At 36.2% G+C, this 15,950-nt stretch overlaps 1 protein-coding gene across 18 annotated transcripts in view; it reads right to left on the reverse strand.

Annotated features, from left to right (window-relative positions):
• Positions 1 to 15,950, reverse strand: part of ATXN1 (ataxin 1) — a 249,417-nt gene that overhangs the window by 230,904 nt on the left and 2,563 nt on the right. For 12 of the 18 annotated variants that reach the window (XR_009154529.1, XM_058177821.1, XM_058177820.1 and 9 more), the window contains exon 2: positions 9,379 to 9,507. The exons of 1 other annotated variant lie outside the window; for it this stretch is intronic. The gene's annotated coding sequence lies outside the window, so the exon portion shown is untranslated. Of the gene's footprint in view, positions 1 to 8,621; positions 8,759 to 9,378; positions 9,508 to 15,027; positions 15,126 to 15,640; positions 15,689 to 15,950 lie in introns of all 18 variants that reach the window. 5 more of the 18 variants (XM_058177826.1, XM_058177813.1, XM_058177814.1 and 2 more) reach the window with 4 other exon arrangements.

Here is a 15,950-nt window from a genome sequence, read left to right on the forward strand (position 1 = left end):
TAGAACCAGGTGACACAAGCAGCAGAGGAACACGTGCACGCAGTTCCATTTACGTGAGTGGCAGGCACATGCACACAAAGCTCCATTTGAGTGAACAGAACCATCCTCTCTGTCCCCCAACTCTGCTGGTCTGCAAAGCTGGAAAGATTGGGGACTGCTACTGTAAGGTACATAAATATATCTTAAAGGTTAACCCTTTGCTTACTGAGGTTGCATAAGTTGCCTTCAAGTACTATAAGCTCATCTGATGGCAATTTGAAGTCAAAGCTTGATTTTTGTCACCCTAACTTATACATTATCTGCATAGTTGAAGGGTCTAACAACTTTATAGTTTTTTAAAAAGCCCTTAAAATATATTTTTGTAGAAGCTATTAACTCTTAATTTTAATTGTTTCCCTTGCTTTTAACATCTTGATTTTAATTTTTTTGCTTTAAATTGCTAAATGTATAATAAATATATTAAGTTATAAAACATAAAAATAAAACGCATAATCCTTAAAATTACAGATGACATAATATTGCTAGGCCGTATTATGTGACTTTGCCCATTCAAGTATTTCTCAAGTTTTAAATGGCCTCTGAGGTCAGATGTCAACAATGCACACAATGGACGTAATAGTTTCTACCTCAAGGATTGTGTCCAATTCTGGATGTCACACAATAGAAAGCATTCAAACCAACTGGAATAGGTTCAGAAGAGGATTTTAAAAATGTCAAGGGACTGGAAACCAATGTCAACAATGAGAGATTGCAGTTACTAGGTACCTAGAATTGTTGAAAAGGCATGGCTGAGGGCAACATGAGAGCATTCTTCAAATACCTGAAGAAATAGTAGAACATGAAAGGCCAAAACTTGTTTTATGTCATCTAATAGCACAGGACATAGCATATTGGATTTCATTTGCACCCTTTCCTAGCTGACCTGCCTCGCCTACACAAAAGCCATTTTCCCCATTCTGACATTTATTTGTAGAGTGTATTCCTACATGTGTCCTAGACAACCCTTCTCAGAAGTAGCCCCTGAGATCCAAAAGGCTCTGTCATCAATCTAAATATTTTAGATTCAGAGCAAAAAATTAAGTTGTCGTTGGCAGAAAAATAATACATATGGAATTACAGCTCCAGTAATTTCTTCCATTGAAATTATGCATATAAATAAATGCATAATCCTTAAAATTACAGATGACATAATATTGCTAGGCCGTATTATGTGACTTTGCCCATTCAAGTATTTCTCAAGTTTTAAATGGCCTCTGAGGTCAGATGTCAACAATGCACACAATGGACGTAATAGTTTCTACCTCAAGGATTGTGTCCAATTCTGGATGTCACACAATAGAAAGCATTCAAACCAACTGGAATAGGTTCAGAAGAGGATTTTAAAAATGTCAAGGGACTGGAAACCAATGTCAACAATGAGAGATTGGAGTTACTAGGTACCTAGAATTGTTGAAAAGGCATGGCTGAGGGCAACATGAGAGCATTCTTCAAATATCTGAAGAAATAGTAGAACATGGAAGGCCAAAACTTGTTTTATGTCATCTAATAGCACAGGACATAGCATATTGGATTTCATTTGCACCCTTTCCTAGCTGACCTGCCTCGCCTACACAAAAGCCATTTTCCCCATTCTGACATTTATTTGTAGAGTGTATTCCTACATGTGTCCTAGACAACCCTTCTCAGAAGTAGCCCCTGAGATCCAAAAGGCTCTGTCATCAATCTAAATATTTTAGATTCAGAGCAAAAAATTAAGTTGTCGTTGGCAGAAAAATAATACAGTGAGGAAAAACTTGGTCCCACATACATTCCTCACTATGTGGAAACTACTCCCAATTTTGATTCATCTATCTGAAAACCTCTAGGGTCTGCTGAGAATCTCTCCTGCTAGATTAGAATACCCCACTTCCATTATAAAATGGGAGAAGAAATGCATTCCAAAAAGAGTAATTGCCTGCAATTACTGCAACTTTTGGGTTTCCCATTTCGTCTACATACAACTACATCATGCCACAATCTTTTCTTTCAGGATAAGCAACATTATGCAAAGGCAGAAGAGAAAAAATAGTAAGCAAAAGAAAATAAAAGTGGGAAATAAGAAGAAAGGAAGTCTAACACCAACATCACCTGCTATACCTTGTCACAGTACAGCTGGTCCTTGACTTAAAACAGTTTGCTTAGTGACTGTTTGAAGATACAATGGCACTTAAAAGATGACTTATAACTGTTTTTTCGCATTTCTGACTGTTGCGGCATCCCCATGGTCAACATTTGGACACTTGGCAACTGGCATGTATTTATGATGGCTACAGTATCTTGGGGACATGTAATCACTTTTTGCAACCTTCTGATGTAAAATCAATGGGAAGCCAGATTCATTTAATAACCATGTTATTAACTTAACAACTGCAGTGATTCACTTAACAACTATAGCATGAAAGATCGTAAAATGTGGCAAAACAAATGTCTCACTTAAGCAATAGAAATTTTAGGGTCAATTGTGGTCATAAGTGGAGAACTATCTGTATTTTTTTTTGCTGGACATCCTTGCTTTTGTCACATTCATCTATATGACAATTAATACATCTGTTCTATAAACTACTCATCTCTTTTTTTAAGAATCTGATTGAATACAACTAACCATAATTTTTTTTGAAGTTCTATCCCTTTTGACCCATTAACTTTTCCTTGATATATTTGTTTGCAATTCAACCATCAGTCATTCTTTCTACCTCGACATACCGCTTTGACACTGATCATATTATTTTCATATTTAATCCACATTCATTTTCCATTTATCCTTGATTGTTTGTTTCCTATTTTATTACATACTTACCGATTTCCAATGCATTCAAATTTTTTTAGGTTTCTCCTGACATTTTCAATGCCCATTTTTACATAAGCACTTTCTACCACATAGCTATTCTTGCTTCTTTTAACAAAAATTCACCCCTCACAGCAATCTTCCTATTACATAGCCGTATTTGCACATCTTAAAATGTCTTCATCCCATTTTGTTACTTGAATAAACTTCACACACTTCAGTGGCACTCTGTAATAAAAAAAATTCACACTCTCTCATATAACTCACATATTTTCCTCTTTTATAGTCCCATTAATTCTATTGGGAGAGGAATTTATGTTCTAACCAGCCAACCTGTATTCAATAAGAAAATATTGAAACAGAGATGGAGAATGACCATGGGCACAAAAGCAGTGGGAGAAGGAGCAACTTCCTGCCAGCTTCTCCATTGAATATCCTTGGGAGGAAGCTGTCAGGGAGTACCAAAAACATGACTGCAACTGACCATGATAGCATAGTGGTGCAGCAGCACTTAAGCGGCCCAATTTTGCCAAAGTTTCTCTCCCATGTGAATAATGGGTCCTGTATTTTAGACACACTTTTTAAATTAGCCCATTTGAGGTAGACTGATTCAGAAATTGTTGCCCTGTGATACCATAGTTCAACCAAATGAAGTTTACAAACAAACGGGACAAATATATAGATACACTTACACAGTGGACTCATCCTTTCTCTTCCTAAAATTAAACTTCCTCTGAGGGCACAGTGATGAGAATGCAGTATTGCAGGCAAACCCTGCCCATAGTCTGAAGTTTGATCCTGATGGGGCTCAAGGTCAACTCAGCCTTTCATCCTTCCGGGGTGGGTAAAATGAGGACCCAGATTGTTGGAGGCAATATGCTGACTCTGTAAACCGCTTAGAGAGGGCTGTAAAGCACTATGGGGCGGTATGTAAGTCTATATAAATCTAAGCGTTCTTACTATTGCTCTAGTTGTTTTATTTCTATTCTCATTTCTGACGACACCCAGCTGTACTTTTCCACCCCAGGCCACCCCAACGAAGCTGTCGAAGTGCTGTCCCAGTGCCTGGAAGCTGTACGGGTCTGGATGGGGAGAAACAGACTCAGACTCAATCCATCCAAGACGGAGTGGCTGTGGATGCCGGCACCCCGGTACAGTCAGCTGCAACCGCGGCTGACTGTTGGGGGCGAGTCATTGGCCCCAACAGAAAGGGTGCGCAACTTGGGCGTTCTCCTGGATGGACGGCTGTCGTTTGAAGATCAGTTGGCAGCTGTCTCCAGGAGAGCCTTTTACCAGGTTCGCCTGGTGCGCCAGTTGCGCCCCTTTCTTGACCGGGATGCCTTATGCACAGTCACTCATGCTCTCGTCACTTCTCGTCTGGATTATTGCAATGCTCTCTACATGGGGCTACCCCTGAAGTGCATTCGGAGGCTTCAGTTAGTCCAGAATGCAGCTGCGTGGGTGATTGAGGGAGCCACACGTTGCTCCCGGGTAACACCGCTCCTGCGCAGTCTGCACTGGCTACCTATGGTCTTTCGGGTGCGCTTCAAGGTGTTGGTTACCACCTTTAAAGTGCTCCATGGCTTAGGGTACTTACGGGACCGCCTGCTGTTACCGTATGCCTCCCACCGACCCGTACGCTCACACAGAGAGGGTCTTCTCAGGGTGCCGTCCACCAAACAATGTCGGCTGGCGGCCCCCAGGGGAAGGGCCTTCTCTATTGGAGCACCCACCCTCTGGAACGAACTTCCCCCCGGTTTACGCCAATTATCTGACCTTCGGACCTTTCGCCGTGAATTGAAAACATACTTGTTCATCCAAGCGGGACTGGCTTGATTTTTAAATTTTCAAATTTCTGGTTTTTTAATAATTTTAAATTGGGGTATTTTAGTATAGGTCAATTTGACGGTTTTAATTTTCGGCCATTTTGAATATGTATTTTAATTGTTATTTTAACTTTGTATATTATTGTTTTACTCTGGCTGTACACCGCCCTGAGTCCTTCGGGAGAAGGGCGGTATAAAAATCTAAATAAACTAAACTAAAACTAAACTATTTATTTTATTTTCTTCAGTATCCATTTTTTTCCAAGTTCCACTTTTGTCATTATCAAATAATTCTCACATCAACCTTTCATTTTTTACTAATTCTCTTTTTCATAAGAAACCATCAGTTCAGTCTCGCTTTTTACATTCATTCCTTTGCCATGTGTATACATGAATACTATTATGTTTAAACTATTTATTCAAAAATGTACAGCTTTTTATGGCGATACTCACAAAACAAATATCATTTTCATCCATTCTTGCATGTCTGAATGGTCCAATCACTTTTACATCTCATATTACTTTTCCTTCAAGTGCATTAATTAAGAATGTTATACAATTGTCCTAGTCATAGGTAGACTACCTATACTTTAGGTCAAGAGCAAAGGCAAGCTACAATAATTAGGAAAAGTACCATATGAAGTTCCCTGATCTACAGAATAGCCTAAAACATTTTTTATTATTTTGATTTCCTCAATGTGATGAGAACAAAAAGATTTTAAAACTTTAGGGAGCCACAAAACAACAGTTAAAGGTTTCTGTATTCATATTCATATGCATGCAACCAGCATGTATTTATTACTGTCAGTGTCTCACAATCATGTGATCACATTGCAAGCTTCACAACCAGCTTCCAACAAGAGAAGTCAATGGAGAAGCCAGCAACAAAATCACAAATTGCAGTCATGTGATATTTCACTCAATGACTGCAGGTGATTTGCTTAATGACTGCAGCAAAATTACTTACATCATAAATCCAGAATGGTCATGTGATGTTTAATGATGGTGTCACTTAGCAAAAGAATTGCCAATCACAATTATGGTCATTAAGCGAGGACTACCTGTACAGAAAAAGCAACCATTGACCACTTTTTTCTAATTTCTTTAGTTCACAAATATGAAAAGGCATGAAAAGCACCTCTTTTCACATCATTAAAGCATTTTCTAGATGAAGGCAATCAGTCCTAGTCCTATTTTTCATATATATTATGTTTACAAAAGACCACCAATAATATTTGAACTAAGAACTGAAGAGTTATGTTGTCTTTCTTAAACTTCTACAATAGGAAAAGGGTTTCAAAATCTCAATATAGTTTACATTTGTGTATTTTACTATCTAGTATTAGTGGGAAAGCACAATATAAACATGAAATATATCTTTAAAATGTTGAATACAGGACAATACTTGTAAAGAATTACATTACCACTCAGTCAATTTTAAGAGTCTACAATCATCAGCCAATATTAACCATTTATCAACACTAAATAGACAACATTTTAAAAAGAATTAATTTCCTTTTAAATACAATTGAATATAGTGAAAATAAACTAAATTTACTTTTTTCTGTTCCTGTTGAGTAAAAGCTTTCTCACTCAAACAGCAGGGGGCACCAATACCTTCCCCACAGTATTTTTTTTAAAACAAATATTTACAAACATGAATATTCATTTCAAATATTTTTATAGAAAGAAGAATGAAAAAAACACTATGATATTCATATAAGCAACAACCCAAAGGAAAATGGCAAATAGCAAAGCTCTAAGTATCCACACAATAGTACTCCAAATGCTGTCAGCATTGATTATAGTTACTCTGTAAATATGTCAGCCGTTCCATCCTAGTGAGGACCACTTACATGCAACACTTACTACAGGAGCACATTCAGATGGTTTGTTTGTTAAACTGATGAATCTTATTAAACAAGGATGACAACTGCATCAAGGTAAGAACTGTACACTATCTAGAACTGAAGAAGTCTGTACTGTACTCTTATCATCAGAGGATTTTAAACTAAATAGAAATACTGTATATATCAGTGGTGGCAAACCTTTTACTCATCGTGTGCCGAACTGGTACATGCTTTGCACACACATGTGGTAGCGCAGATAGCACATGGCTCCTCCCCATGCACTGCATACGCAACCACACTATCAACATGTGCACGGCTTTCACGCGCACCCCTTATATGCTGTGTGCACAACCACACCATCTGCACATGCACGTGACTTTTGCGTGGCTCCATGCACTGCACCAGCAATTGCACCATGTGCACATGCATGCAGGTTTCATGCAGCTCCCCCGTGTGCAGTGCACACAATCACACCATCTGCGCATACATGTGGTTTTCATGCTCGCAATCCACACGCATGAACACCATCTACCCATGCATGCACTGCACACAAGTACTCTCGCACTCATCCGCAAATGCACACACATGTATAGGAGAGTCAGCTGGATCCCCTGAATTGCACGCATGCGCACCGGAGGCCTGAGCACCAGCTGGGGTGCAGGCACATGTGCAGCTGTAGGTGAGTTGGGCAACAGCTCGTGTGCCCAGAAAGATGACTGTGTGTCACCTCGGGCGCACGTGCCACAGATTCGCCATCACGGGTATATATGATAGCTTACCTAAAACACAGTTCTAATTATCCCAACATCTTTTGAAATTTGCTTTGATTATTGATGGGTTCGAATTATATTATAAAAGCATATTTATCAACCACACATTTCCATAATCAGGACATAAAAGCATAAGCGGTGTCCTGCTTGAACACACACACATATACACCCCACCCTGCCTATCTAGTCTAGCAGTTTGTTCCCACAGTTGCCAACCAGTGTCCCAAAGTGAAAGGCAAATGGCCTTCAAAGACAGCAACGCTAATAGATACTGATCTTTGTGGCTTCCAGGAACTGGTCCAACTGGTTTCTGAAGCAGGTCCAACATTTCTTTGAAGCCAATATTCGAAATAAAGATTTAAGATGCAAGAAATAATAATAATAATAAATGAAAAAAAACTGTAGCACATTTCTAATGATGTGGTGCATGCCTGCACAAACCATTCAGCATTGATTATGAACAATTTCATCAATTAAATATCACCACTTTAAGAATTTCCCACTAAACATTGCCCTGATGATTCTATAAACAAGTTCTATACCAAATATCAGCATTCTATCTAATGGTGAAATGGTGAAAACTGGCTCTGAGGAGGGGCATAAAAACATGCCAACAAATCTGTATACAGATCCTAAAAAAACATGAGTTGAAATAAATGTTCAGATTAAACAGAGTGGCTGCACCATAGAAGTCAAGAGCTCTCTATTCATCATTCACATTGTAATGGTGGCTAGTATCTGAAATACACACAATGAAATACTGTTGCTGGGACCAAATAAATAGTGCTTTATAATGTAATTTATAATTTCTGTTCTATCAGTCTATAATTTTCTCTCCAGTGACAAAGCATATAATGGTACAACTATGAAACTGTTTTATCTAGTATGCATCATTCAGTGTCATAATTTAACCATGCTCTTTCCATTTCAGTTAAGCACTAAATGTAAATTGCATATCTTTACAACTTAACAGTTCTTGGAATTATTTATTTTTATTTATTTATTTATTTTAACACACAGTATATATAAGCATAAGCATGAAATAACTATACAATATATAAGCACATATATATAAATATGAGTATGTAATAACTATATTAATTGGATATAACGAAAGGAAACAATAGGACAGGAACGGTAGGCACGTTTGTGCTCTTATGCACGCCCCTTACAGACCTCTTAAGAATGGGAAAGAATAATTCTTAGGAATTATTCTTTTTTAAAATACAATACTGCACCTCCCACCACAATAAAATATAATTTAGGCATCATGTTATTTAAAGACATATTGATAAGTGGGGCGCTAAATTACTTTTTTTCTAGATGTAAACAGAAAACGGAAGGAAATTACTTTGTCAACTTCTAGTGCACATAGTAGAGAGGACTCTGAGGACTCCCAAAGGGTTCTTGGGGTAACAGGAATCCAATGTTCCTTAGGGATTATGGTAATCCAGAAAAACAGCACAAGAGAACACGGTGATCTGTAGTCTGAGGAAAGTGGTAAAGTATAAAAGAAAAAGAAGCACAGGAATAGGTACAATAGAAGTTACAGTAATATCTATAACTTCTATATAAATGTGTATGTTCGTGGGACTGAGAAACGTTGTTTAATTTTGAAGTATCATACATGCTTAGTATTTTACTATGTTGATCAATAATGGTGGTGAGTATACCTTTTGAAACTTTGATAGGGTGCCCTTGTTTGGTAGGTAAAGAGAAAAGAAAATGGCGGAATATAAAAAAAACTTTCCTCTGTCCACTCCCATCATTCCTTACCAAGATGGGGCAATATGGTTCCGATACTTCTTGGAAACATATTGCCCTCAGCTGCTCTAGAATCAAGCGAACAACCACCAAAATGCCAATCTAATATACTTATGCAATTGGGAAGATCTCTTACTTTATACCCAGAACGTAATAAACACAACATTCATGGAATATATCAATAAAGACAATCAATTCTTAGAAGGTAAACTAGGTTTGAAAAAAACCCTGGAACCAGAAATGATGCTGTAAACATTTGAGACGACAGAGTTTGTGTGAAACACCAGATCAAATTAAACTCTTTTGTAAAATACATTATTAAAAAGAAAGTACTATTTTCTCACCTTATTTAGGGTAAAAGAGCACCTTTTAAGGAAAGGTAAAACTTGTTGCTGCAGTTGTCTTGAAGAGGTGAAGAAAGAAGTTCAGTGCTTAGATTGTCTCTTTAATTTGATGTGTCTATGATTGAAAATCTGAAGAGAAGCGAAAAAAATACAAAAACGTAATTTACTATCCACTTACAAAGTAGCAAATATATGAAATGTGTTTTGAATAAAGCAGAATAATGGATGATGAAATGGCTTATATCTCTCATAGGTTTATGCTATTACAATATCTATTGGGCTGCACAATTCAATGCACATTATCTGAAAATAAGTCCCATTGAGCTCAATGAGGATTACTTTGGAATATGCTAGATTACCTTGCTAAAAGTACTCAATAGATTATATAGTTAAAATGATCCAATAGAAAGCATTGCTAAAATTACTAAAAACTTCTATAATATCTGCTATCGACTTATTGGATAGCATTGGTCAGAATTCAATTTCAGAAATAAATCCTAAAGAGACTTTAAGTAGATTGGCCGCGCCTCTCAAACAAATGGGGATTTATTGCAATGCATTGGTACAATATAGCAAATATCAAATGGATTTTTTATGGTTTCAGAAAATCATTCAAAATCTGTGACCTTTAACATAACTCTATTCTTTTTGTCTTTATCTTTACATCAAACTTGATATAAAGACATACATAATGGGTGCTTTCTAAAGCTTAATTTTAACAAAATTAAGATATGGTATGTTTTCTCCTTCTTTCTCCCCTCTCCAAAGCCAAAACATGGTGCAGCAAAATTCAAAGAACCTCCTCTTGTCAAACGATAACAAAATCAGAGTCGAATCTCCCTGTGGTGAAGCAGACAAATCAGCTATATTTCTTGGCGAATATTGAAAAAAAGAAATGAGGAAGCAGAAGATAGCATTCATAATTTTTAGGATTTAGTCAAGATCTTTTAAACTGTAGAGATAACTGTAGCTATTTCAAACATACACTAAAAAGCATTAGCTTAACAGCAGAATACCACCAGATAAACCATAATGTAAAGCCAGGAATAGACAACCAATTGCCCTCTAGGTATCTTCAGTTTCGATTCCTACAATCTCCAGTGAGCACAGCCAAAGGCTAGGCAATGCAGGACTTCAAAAGATCTGGAATGCACCAAATAGACTACCTTGTGTTAAGCTGTAATGTTGTTCTGACTTAATGTCATATGAAATTGCATTCATTGTAACCTGTAAACCATCATTTCTTTCCTGGAATAGATCATACATTTCATTAACCCACCAAAAGCAAAACAAAAAACAAAAACTGAATCAGGCCAATGTAAATGAATTGCTCTAGTGTGATACAACAGAGGTCAATATTGCCAGATGACACATAAGAATGCTATTACAAGCCTGTGCAAGAACAGAAAAAAAATATCATCTAAATCCGCTCTTCAAATAATGTTGGCATCACAGTTAGCTACAGCGACACACTGAATTCTTCTTCGAACTTGCACAAAATTGTGAAAACCAGCCTGTGGTGATATTACAGGGACACCTTTATCTATCTATACTAATCAAATATCTTCTTTTCAAAAGAAGGGCCTGCAAGAGAAGCTTTTCCATTAAAATGAAGTATCAGAAAATAAATAAGAATCTGAACCTATTATAGCATATATTTTTTAAAAAAATAACCCACCCATATTAGAACATCTAATAACATAAATAACATAAAATTGTGAGGAAGTTTAATGTGTTTATTTCTCTATCAGGATGCATCATTCCCAGAACCTCAGCAGAAACTTTTTAGCTTAAACAATATAAAAGGGAAAGTGATTTAATAAAAAAATGTTTTGGGATCAGCTGAAGTACTTTATCATCTGTTTCCTGATTTTTGTAGTTGCTACGTAATCCCCGACACAGTGCAATATTTAAGGTACAAGCTCTTACAAATATAAATAAGTACATTACATTTCCTTTCTTTGGATCAGCTTATTTTATAACATATAGTTTCAGGTTTCTTGAAATCATATGCTGAAAAGCAATACATTCCTCCTTGAAATTATATGTTTGCACGTACATGTATACCCCTCTGTACTTTTTAATTCCAACTGTAAAGTCTACTTTAACTCAAGCTAAATTCCTGGTGATTTTATGGAGATGCTTGTGTCATTTTCTGGCAACAATATGGAAATGGTTTGCCCCTTTTTCTTCCAGGATGTTTTCTTCCAGGATGTTTGTCCTAGTCTAGTATACATTATATCCTGGTGGTCTCCCATCCAAACACTAATCAAGTCTGACTCTGCTTAGTTTCTAAGGCAGAAAAGATAGACCATGTATCGCCACCTGCTGGAACTTTACACTCTTCATTTTAATTCAAATTAAGTTGAAGATTTAATCAAATTGAGCACAATCTATTAAGATTTCCTTTTATATATCCTATTTTTTCCACATATCCCATTTAAATCAATTTTGTACAAGAGACCTTCCTTAGTGAACTGTAATCCATAATTATTTATTTCCCTTTGTAAAAGTTCACCAAAAATATCCACCGATTTATTAAATCACAATCTCCCTAAAATTGTGGAAATAATGTTTATATCAGGGTAAAATCCAGCAGGTTCTGGAGAACCAGTAGCAGAAATTTTGAGCAGTTCGGAGAACCTGCAAATACCACCTCTGATTGGCCCCAGAGTGTGGTGGGAATGGAGATTTTGTAGTATTCTTCCACTGCCATGTCCACCAAGCCACGCCCACCAAGCTGCACTATGCCCACCAAGTGGTAGTAAAAAAATTGGATTTCACCACTGGTTTATCATCTTTGTTTAAATTCCAATATACAATGCTACCCCCCAGAACCCTGTAAATTTAACCTGCAGGACTTTTCAAATTCATTTCTTGCATTAATCATATTATAGGATAACCCCACACAAGTAATGAAGAATTTTGTTCAATTCACTGAATTTATTCCCAGATAACCGGATAGAGAATTGCTCTCTAAATCTATTATTTGTATTGTTGGAAGTTAAAACCAACCCCTCTCCTAGAAAAATGAAATATTTTAGGATATACTAAAAAGGCAGAATATTTCCCCTAAAAGAGAAGTAGAAACTCAGAGAAGCAGAAACTCATTCCCCACACCTTTGTCAATGGGCCATTAAGGCCTCAGCATCCCATCTGCGACATAAAGGACCCATCTAGCAACAGAAACTTACCACATGGCACATGTAATCAGCCAGCAAGGCTACCTAAGACCCCTGGGAGTCTGACAACCAATCAGCATACTCTTCCTGTTCCCCAGGAAGTTCAAAGTCCAGAGAGGGCATAAAACGCAGGAATTCTCAGCATCTCGGCCCTTTTTTCTGTTCAGGAACTCAAGCCATGTGATTCCTGTCCACCATTAAACCATCTTTCCAAGCAATCTCCATGTTTCCAGTGTCTTTCTCCCCACTTGGAACTGAACCCAGATGGACATTTCTTTCAACAGTGCTAAGTACATGAATTCCACCTAAACAGTTAATTATTCACCAGATCAATGGGCCAGCAAAGCACTCAAAGATTCTCTCAACAAAGAAACTGCTTCTTAACAAATTATGCCTGAGCTTAATAAACATTTCAGTCAACATTCACTACTGTGGTAGTGAAGGGGGAAAAAGTGAGGCCTACTTTTGTTCTCATAGACACTAATATATTAAAGGACTGCCTCCATCTGTTGGAGCAAAGAACTAGATATGTTTTATTACACAATAGATTCTGTAGTAAATACATAAAGTTCAGCTGACACTTAAAAAAACATAATCAGAAAAGGTTACTTAAAAAATGTAACTTAAAATAAAAGCCCTTGTACTAACTTTTGAAGTCCAAAGTGAAAGCACATCATTCTTCAGACATCTCAATCATAGGTCTAAAGCATTCCTACACATTCATAAAGCTTCATAAACAAGTCAATCATATCACAGTAGCAGGATCGTAAGAGACATTCTATAAAATTAATCCTATGTTTCTCTTGCTATTCCTTGTCACATTCATTTCTTTTGGTTTTCAGACTGCTGGATGGCACACACTGGCCCAAAACAGAAATCTGAACAGAATGTGATGGAGTCTGTAAACTAATAACAGCCTCCCTTAATAGGACTGCTCGTGTGAGAAACTGCTCTAAAAGATCATCACCAGAAGTGTAGCTGAGACTCGGCAAACAGAGAGAAGTATGCCAATTAGATATACAGATGAAAAACATGCTTGTAATCAACAATTTTGAGAATAAATAAATAAGAACAAATATTTTCAGTTTCAAAATGGTTAATGGGGATGAAGGTTCCAAATACTAATAATTTAATAACTTGGGGCATAGCAAAATGTAACTTTTTTTAAAATCAACATATGACGTAGAACCATACAAATATGAATCTTTGGCATTGTTAATGTGTTTTACTTTGCATTAAAAATGTATTAACTATAATAAAAAGCTTGCTCTTACCTAAATTTAATATTGTGCTTAAAAACAGTGATACAAAAAATAAATAAATAAAACCACTGGAGAATTATGTAAACCATTAAATAAACTGTTAAAATATTTACATTATGCTCACTATGGCCTTCAAACAAATAGATTGTTATGATTAAATTCCAACTTGTTTTATTTTCTCGAAAACCTTCCCTTACCTGTTAATTGCTAAAGCAAATAAAATCTATTTATATTACAATGCATTTTACTTTGAAATTATTTCAGTGTTACCTGCATTAGTTGGTGTAGTTTAGATTAAAAATCTTTAAATTCATAAACTAAGACATCAGGATGTTTAACTTTTGCATGCCATTGAAAGTACAGTATCATGTATGATTCCTGCCTTTAAATGGTTAAGCAACCAACTCTAATTATTTTACTGAAACAGATTTTTTTTTATAAACTCTGAAGTTTTAAAATGCTACAGACAACTGTTAATCTACTAACAATACATGTTCCTGGCATTTGCATAGCACACAACTTTCTATTTACACAAAATGTCTTTATGGGAAAATCTAAGGATCCAAGATGAGAACCTTATCGTGAATTACTTACAAACCTATATGTTCCTGACAAACATCGTGCAAATTTTAGAAACTGGGATATAAAAGTCGTTCATCAATCAACAACATAGCTAGAAATTACATTCCAGGAAGCTGCAAGCTATTATGCTTGCAATATTTTTAAGGGTTGGAGTCTTTAAATTCCTGCAGTGGTTTGATGTTCTGAACATACAAGACACATTTGGACAATAAAGATGCTATAGACACACATTAAAAAATGTTATACAGGACACTGTATATAAGGGACTGATTAAAAATTATATAAAGCTTGTTTCATTGCAGATGGAAAAGAATAAAAAAAGAAAAATCTGAAATCTCAGTTCTCAACATCAAATGAATCCTTATTTTAAAGCAATCCAATCAATAAAATGTTAGGCTAGTAAAAAGCTGCTGTCATTCAAAATATGTATGGATAGTCCCACTGAAACAAACAGGAAAGCAACCAAAGTTGCCTGTCCTACAAAGCTGTCCTAAAGGATTTCTTCAAAGTAAAATACCAACCATTAAACCAACTAAACTCAAAGGAAGCTTAAACTTAAAAAGAAACTCCTCCTAGTTTAAAAACAATCACAAATACATTCTGGTAGCTCAAATAAGTAATACCTTTAGGTTAAACATTTTCAGTTGCACTCAGAAATTCATGCAGAGAAGAGGAATGAACCATTAACAATGTTTATAATTTTTCAAGCCTCTGAAAAAAACTTTTTAAAAAAGAAAAGAAAATATTCAGCAACCAGCTTAACCTAATTTCTAATATGAACAAGCATTCCTCTGCTAAAGATCTATACACAAGAATTTTTTTAAAAAAATAGCAATGCTGTACAGAAAATCTTACGACAACTGCAACTCCTAAATTCAAAGTTGAAATTACTCCAATATTACATGCAGCCTCTGATTTTTTCCATTTCAATTTTTATACAAATTATGTGTATTGCATGCAAACAGGCAACACATAAATAGTACACAAGTGACTAAAAAGTTGTTCATGCTTGCAACATAAGCCCATCCGAGGTACCCCAGTCACAAGAAAAATGCACCTGAATGGACGATGAATACTGTCTGTTACCATGGCACCTCAATCTAATTACATGACTGATCAGGGCTAGAGAGAGTGCACTGAAACCTACACCACTGACATGTCTCTACATGACAGAACACGCATACACATACACATACACAGAGAGAAATGTGGAAAACCTATCAGCTTTTGGCTTACATTTAGAATGGATGAGAATAAGGATAGTTCTATTCAATACAGAATGACCTGTAAAACAGTTAATAGGAGAAAAATAAACGTATAACTCTAAGTAATACAGTATCTCATCAGTTATCTCTTCCTCATTCATAACCCTTATTCTTAGAGCAATAACACTAGGCTGTCCTCACCAGCCAGACAAACAAATCCACATTCACTGATGAAATCCGAATTTGCTGTTTTAAGATTTCATTGTAAACTGAAATAAACTGCCCCAGAACGTCAGCAAAGTAACTGGTAACACTGAATCATACCCTGTCAAAAACATAAA

This window comes from Ahaetulla prasina, chromosome 3 (assembly GCF_028640845.1).
Source record: "Ahaetulla prasina isolate Xishuangbanna chromosome 3, ASM2864084v1, whole genome shotgun sequence".
NCBI lineage: Eukaryota > Metazoa > Chordata > Lepidosauria > Squamata > Colubridae > Ahaetulla > Ahaetulla prasina.